Raw genomic sequence first — 7,718 nt, 5'->3', positions numbered from 1 at the left:
CTCCAGGGCCAGGCCTGGGGTCTGTCCCTTTGGGTCTCCTTGCTTCCCAGAGGCTCTAAGTGCAGGGCCAGGGAGCCCAAATCTCAAATTCTTTGGCCTAAGTAGTGAGAGTCAACAGGGCAGGGCAAGGCAGGGCAGGGATGGGCAAAGGAAGGCCAGGCACAGGAAAGCCAAGCCCAGCCAGCCAGTGGATAGGCTCTGGGCATGAGGGACTGGGGACAGCAGGACCGACCCTCACTCTCCAGGCTGGGCATGGCACCCCAGCAGGGATGTGGAGAGTCCTGGAACCGACAGCCCCTTGTCCTCTGGCTGCATCTGACAGTGCATGGAGGGCTAGAAGTCAGAGAGGCTCCTGGGATCCCCCGATTTCCTAATCACATTGTGCTCACTAGAACACTATTAATCTTCTACAAAATTACAGAGCAGGCTGTATGAAGACTCTCAGCTGACAATGTGGACATAAATTATGGGTATGTGTAGCAAGACCCAGGCCACCTCCAGGTTCTTAGATAGTAACTGAGAACCTCAAACACGGTAGTGATGTGATAGTGTGGTGTTAATCTAGTGACAACTAGTTTCTATTGTGACACAGATGACTCTTTTTGTGTCATGGTCAGCTTATAATGAGTAGAAGACCTAAGCTTGAGAATAACCAAAGACTACATTAGTTCTCTAGGTGCTGAGCTTTTAAAAGCCCTGGGGTGACAGCAAGCTTTTGAGGACATTCTGGATTATTCCTTCTGTACATTAACTCTCTAAGTCACCTCCACTCTCAGTAAGTTAGTTCAATTCCATAAATTGGAAATCCATCACCTGGAAGAAATACTGTCTTAATGTGATCCAAGATTGGTCATGGAAAAAGGGTAGCTTGAACTGTCCCACCTCGGTTCTGGGCTTGCACAGGCCTGCTCTCCAAAAGAAACCTGTGTTCACAGCTGTAGGCTGCATTCACTATGGATGCCCTTGAGGTTCCTCCCTAAACTGCTTAGATAAAGATAAGTTTCTTGCTAACAATCAAAAGAATTCATTATGCCAAGCTGGCCTACAGCAAGTTAGTTTCTATTCTGTATTTTATCAGATGTGAATAATATACATGGTCCTCATTGATAATAGGTGAAAGATCTGCTCTAATATGGACACTAAGTGATGCTGGAGGATGATGCTGACCCACAATGAGCAGTGGGAACACCAGAGCCCTGTAGGGATGCCTGACAACCTAGCACATTGAGCAGGCACAGCTCAGTAAGTTTCCTGTGAATACACATCTCCTGAGGTCTCTCCATTTAATTGGAGGTGATCCTGTCCACCTAATAGAGCACATGCCCTGGAAAGACAAAAGCCACCTGAAGAAGCTGTGGTGACGACTCACAGATTAGAGCATCGGCTGTTCTCTCAGAGGAACCACGTGGTCCCTAACAATAATATACAACGGGGAATGGGATTCCTTCTTTTGGACTATGAGGGAAATTCACCCAGGACAGGCCACAGACAGACTGTAGAAAAAAAGACCCATTGACATAAATGATAAAACTAAGTCTAATCTACATCAATAAAAACACAGCATACTTCTGGTCAAGAACAAGAGCATCTGTCAAAACCTGTTTCCCAGCATGACATTGAAGGTCATAATCTCTGGGGTAAATATCGATGCTGTATTGCAAGAAAAGCTGAAGCACATGGTTCTCCATTAGGATGACTTCTGTATTCCTTTGAGAATGTTGTCAATTTTTCTGTAGCTGTACAGCAATGAGTGTATATTACTCAATATGTGGGGCACAGGGTCAACAATGAATGTGAGCTGCAGACTGTTATATGTTAAGGTGAGCAGAACACATGACAGTATGGGTAAAGTATGGCAGTGATTACATAGTAAAGTGTGCATCTGAGAGACAGCCACATTATCCACACAGAAGACACTTCACACTGGGTACCCCTTGCTGGCTTTGAATTCACTATTTAGCCAAGGCTCCCTGGAACATGCAGAGATCCATCTCCAGCTGTCAGTTCTAAGTCCACAGGAGCAGAAAGAACCCTTGAATAAGAATGATGGTCTTAAGAGTCAAGAGATTAAAATCAATTTTTATTGATAAGAAATACAATTTACAACAAAACAGGATTAAAATGAATTAATATAAATATTTAAAAGTATTTTAAAAATGAAAAATAATAACAAGAGCATATAACTATGAAACAACAAATAGAAAACTTCAATGAAAATCATAACAAAATATTTCTAAACATCATATTCTTAACGAACATTTAGAAGCACAGATGTATTGCTCTTTCTCCTCTAGCATAATGAAAGGCGGTCCCCCAAGTTGTCTCTCAAGTGGTGATTTCTAAAGAAGAAAGTGAGTAAGACCTCAATCAGTCAGGCTGGCTTAGTGATATATAAATTTAAGGTCTCTAAGCAATGACAAATTAACTATGAGGAAGAATATTCATCCAAAACATGTTGTTAATAGTCAGGATGTTTGTCAGCAGGGGACTCCTGAGGAAGCAACTTATTCTTCAGGAGTCCTCTTCCTGGTCCGTGTCCAATTCCAGCAGTCTTGCACTTTCTGAGACCTGGGAGAGGAAGGCAGTTTTTCAGACACTGATTTGGTGGGGAAATGCTAGCCAGCTGTCAGAATGCTGCCTTCTACCACCGCAGTTCTATTGGACAGTCGACCTGGACCTTTTAACTAATATCATTGTTGTTAACTCTGCGGGCAGGGAAAATCTCCAGCAAGCCTCACAGTGATGTGGGCTGCCAATCTGGGACCCAGACTTATACCAGTGCAAACCAAGAACAGGGCAATGGGAAGAGACCTCATTGGGTTGCAGGAAGAAAGGAGATGTCCATATGTCACCAAGATAAAAGTCAATGACAAGGATGAATTCAACATTTGCAATTGGTTCTTATCCCACAAAGGTGCTTCCTACCTAGGAGGTCACATGACCACAAAATGTCATTTGTCACAGGACCAAGACCTTGTTCAAAACTCTACATAGCATATCACACAGTCATGCCATAATATGATATGTTATTCATCTGTCACCATTTGTGGACTGCAGCTTCAAAAAAAAAAAGGAAAATATACTTGCCAATAGTTCAGTTTCTGCAAAGTGGTTACCTTCCCAGAATACTTGTACATAGACAGAGCAATGAACAATTCCATTACAGGCCATGGTTGGCTCGTTGGGAGTGTAAATTAGAAAGATTGTAGGGGAAAACAAAGATGTATGAAATTGGAAAATGGTATCAGATATTGTTAAGCTCACACAGCTGCTTATTCCTACCAGATATTGCTGGGGTCTGGCGGTTTCTGGTCTTCTCCTATTCATATTTATCGTTCTTGTTCAATTCAATCAAATATTTCTCTATCAGTGCACAATAAATCTGTACCACCTTGCTCTCCTGCATAGATGTGACAAAGTTCTTCATACATGTGTTCTCCATCAGGAGCGGCTGAGCAGGTTACTGTAAATACATTCTGCATAGTAAGATCTTGCTGCCCCTTTCTCCCATTCCTACTTCCAAGTTCCACTAACAACCCTAGAACCCATATACCCATGAAGACGTAGAATACATCTTGATACATATAAGGCTGCTGCAGAAACAGGAAACAGCCAATTCAGGGAAGAAGAAATTTTTTTGATGGCCCAAGCATCAAATAGGGTCCAAATCTCTCAAAAAGAACATGGATCTACAACTATCCATGAAAGCCCAATGCACGGGGGCAACATCAATTAGTAGTGGGCAAACACCCTCAAAGGAGGTCAGTAGAACCAAGAGAAGGTCATTCTAACCATGTGGTCCACACACTGAGTTTTGTAAAACCTGGTATGACACCAGAGGCCCCGTTCAGCCTAATAACCTTCTGCTGACTTCAATCAGTGCTGTTCTATCTAGAGCCTTCTGAAGATGCCTAGACAATCCTGGGATGAGTAACAGTCTTTTGTGGAACTGAAAACTGAGTCCTAATGACCCTGGCACACTGATGTGTAAACAGCACAAGAGATAGAGTCATAGCTGAAGACCGTCCAATCCAGAACAAAGAAATCAGAAATGGCCATTCCACAAGTGATAGCCTTTCTGACCAGGACTTACCTAGAGAAGGTCATCTCCTTTTTCAGCTTATGGCTGTTCTCATGGATCTCAGTGTTCTCCATCTCTAAGTTGTGCAGAATTGACATGACCGCCTCCTCCATTCTCTCCAGGTCTTCATAATATGGATTTGGCCTGAAGTGTGGCCTGGCCCCAAATGATAGAATACAATGAACATCAGCATTTAGGAATATATGAACTCAGGGTGGGTCCTGTACTACCCCAGCCCTGGAAGGACACCTTCTGAATTCTATATATTGGGATCTTCTTCAGCTTCAGAAACTTGTTATTCTGGGGCCAGGACACCGGAAGCTCAGCATCCAGATGGAGGGTTTCCTGGCTCCCTTTGTTCAATAGAGAGGACTGGACCTGGAGTCAAGACAGTTATGTTATCAAAAGCCTCAGCCACAGCTCTTCCGGGCACTCCCCTACACACCCAGAAAATGTGATTTGATTTTTCCTGTTTTGACAACAGGAATTATTCATTCTGAATAACTAATAGTGTAGAGACAGACATTACACATAATTATGGAGTTGAGATCACATCTGGCCACAAAATAATAATCTGCCCAATGGATACAACTGTACAGACAAATGTGACCACACAGTCAAAGAACTGTGCTGTTGACAGTGGGGCTCCCAGAACAAAGCACTCACATCTCCATGAAAGTGTAGCATGGGTAAATACTCAGGCCAAGACATAGACCCCCTAGACTCAAATTTGGAGGGAAATATAAACATATAAATGTTGTACCTATGCATTTGGATGTGTGCACATGCACATACACAGACTGAGACACAGCCACAAATAAGAGAAATGTAAACAGAGTCAGAGAAAGAGAAAGAGAAATATGGAAACAGAGAGCACTGTGACAACCAGGAGAAATTGCATGCACCATTGCTGTCTCAGAGGGCAAGACACACAGACAAGAACAAACAGGCCTGAGCCTGAGACCTTCTAGTCAAGCATTGAGATGAACAGTTTGGGACCAGGCCCCTCAGGCTGCTGTGTGGATCTTCCAGCACTCAGTCCCCTGCCTAGCACGTACAGAGACTCACCATAAACTCACTGCAATTACAATCTTGCAAAGCCACCAGCTGTCAAGGGCTTTGCAAATACACACTGGGCACTCACTCTCCCTGACTTTATCCCCGAATTCTTCATTCAGACCACAAATCCTGCTTTTCAATAAATGGAAGCAGATGAGTCCATTTTCCATCTTGCTCCTCAGGAAGGGTCAGGTTCTGAATCTCCTCTATATGGGAGGTGAGGTTTAAAAAAGGGTCGTTACAGAGACACAGCTTTCTAGAACCCAAAACCTTAAAAGGATAAGATGAAGGTGAAATTGAACACCCAGGAATGGAACAAGAGCGTTTGGAGCGATTCATACCTGTTCTTCATGGATCTCTCTGTCAGAAACCTCAGGCGATCTCTCAGGTCGTTTCGCTCCTCTGTAATGAGCTGCAGCTCTTAAATCCACCTCTTATTTTCCTTCTCGGCCTGCTTCTTGCTTAGCTCAGTTCCAGGGGATGGTGTTTCTCTCCCAGCCTCTGTAGGTAGAAGGACACAAGTGAACCTGCAAGGGGAGAATGCATAGAGTGTACATAGACCACAGTGAGGCCTAAACAGGAGAACAAGCCTGGAACCCAGTGTCACTGCTAGGCGATTGGTCTATGCTTAAGAGGCCTCCTCAGTGGATCTCAGTTCTCCCACTACTCTATAGAGACCAAGAAATGTAAGCAGCCAGGTGCTCCCTATGCCGGACATCACGTGCCTACATGTACCACCGAGATGGCTTCTCCAGGATTATTATCAGCTGAACAGGGTACAGCTTGGTTTCAGGACCCTCACCCCTGTGGTTTCAGAACTCAGATGATAAATTCACCATCCACAATACTTGAGTGACTGGAGACACTCAGATGTCCTACCCTGATATTCTAGGCCAATATCTTTGGATTTAAAACGCATTTCCAGGGAGGACATGGTCAACAGACTTATCAATTCCCCTATTTGAAATACCAAACCCCCGAAGTGCCAATGGGTTACAGGCTGAATCTTGGTCTACATGTTCCAAAGAGTTTTGGTATTTTAGAAAAATGTTTGTAACACACAACCTCTAATATATAAAGCTAACGATGACCCTGCAATTAGAAGAAATCAGAGAAGGTCTAAGAACATAAGGTTATTGCCTGGAGCACAATTCTCCCCCTTTTCCTACTGTCAGATATCCACTGTATTTAAAGAAGCAATGATAGTGAAGTACATTGCTGCCCTGTCTAAACTCAGAAAAGGTGGACCCTCCATGACTCCTGATGGTGTTTTTATATCAATGTAACAGAACAAATGAACTGTAAAAGTAAAGACCAGAAGTTCACAGAATAATAGCATTGGCCTTACCATATCCTCCCAGTGGGGATGGGGAATCTAAAGTTCTGAAATCCTGACTTTCAGGAATTGTGATATTCATGGAAATTCAATTCCTTTTCAGATGCTGCAGTTGTTGTGGCCCATTGCTAGAAAGGTCAGCTTAAGCCTGCAGCCCCCCTGAAGGAAGCTCAAAATACACTGCCCAGAACTTACTCCACATTCCCCAGAAGTGCTGTCTTTGTCCATCATTACTTTGAGACGAAAGGCCAGACTCCTTCACTCTAGTCTCTCCACAATCGATGTTCCCCCTCCCAAAACTCTTGCGAAGACGGGAAAACATGTCTTAGGGTGTAACCGCCAGACTCAGACTGAGAGAAACTAGGGCACTGGTTGTCACTACAACACTGGTGACATCACAGAGGATGCCAAGAACTCTCTAGGAGACAATAGAATGTCATAGAAGGGACAGCTGATGTCATGGGGAGCAGACTTTGCCAGCCTGCTAATGTTCTCCCTGTACTGAGCATAAGCAGAGGTGCCCTTTCCAGGAGACTTTCCTGGGGCAGAGCCACTGAGCATCTCCTGCTTCCAAAGCCAAATTTTTCTCAAGGCTTGATTATAAAAAAACTTAGTAATTCCAATGCTTCTAAATGAATGTTTCCTTCCTTATCTTGCCCCAAAAATGTCTCATCCTAACTCAAATTGTCCTCATTCACCAATGTTAGCCATTAAACCTTCCTGAGATTTCACACCAGTTTGAATATGCAGTCAAAAGTTCTCCTGTCTCATTCTGTACAGGTGCTTTAAAACACATCAAGAAATAGTCTGCATGTAGGTTACAACATGGGTGTGTGTTAGGGGAACACTCATGAAGTCATGTGCTTAGCAATCGACAATTGCCAGAATATTCATTAGGAGAAAGAGTTGAAGTCTTTATGGTGCTAGGCAAAGTGTGGAGACCAGTTGGCAGAGGAAAGTGCAGTATTGGGACCATGAGTGAAGGGAACCTCATGCTGCTTGTGGGGTTCTCTTCTCTGTACCAATGTTGCCAAAGGAGCACTGCTCACAGGCCTGAGTAAGATACATCATGTGCTTTTATCAGAAAAATAAAATAGTCAAGAGTTATAGGGGATGCACCTAAACGGCTAAATGGTGCTTATCCATTAAGTGGATAGAGCAAGGTCCCAGCACCTGTACACTGGGAAATGGCCACCCCACCAAACACAAAACCACCTATCATAGTAAATAATGAATACTTTA

At 43.6% G+C, this 7,718-nt stretch overlaps 1 long non-coding RNA gene across 3 annotated transcripts; it reads right to left on the bottom strand.

Moving 5' to 3' along the window:
• Window positions 1–2,061: 2,061 nt before the first annotated feature.
• On the bottom strand, window positions 2,062–6,882 carry LOC134483603 (uncharacterized). Of its 3 annotated transcripts, none has more exons than XR_010060396.1 (3): window positions 6,672–6,882; window positions 4,094–5,667; window positions 2,062–2,568 (listed from the first exon to the last, which is right to left on the bottom strand). It is a non-coding gene; the product is annotated as an uncharacterized LOC134483603 (long non-coding RNA). The 3 variants fall into 3 exon arrangements; XR_010060395.1 differs by having other exon boundaries at window positions 4,094–5,641; XR_010060394.1 differs by having other exon boundaries at window positions 2,062–2,339; window positions 4,094–5,641.
• Between the last annotated feature and the right edge of the window lie 836 nt (window positions 6,883–7,718).

Source organism: Rattus norvegicus, chromosome 19 (genome assembly GCF_036323735.1).
Source record: "Rattus norvegicus strain BN/NHsdMcwi chromosome 19, GRCr8, whole genome shotgun sequence".
NCBI lineage: Eukaryota > Metazoa > Chordata > Mammalia > Rodentia > Muridae > Rattus > Rattus norvegicus.
This window is presented reverse-complemented; position numbering and strand designations above follow the sequence as displayed.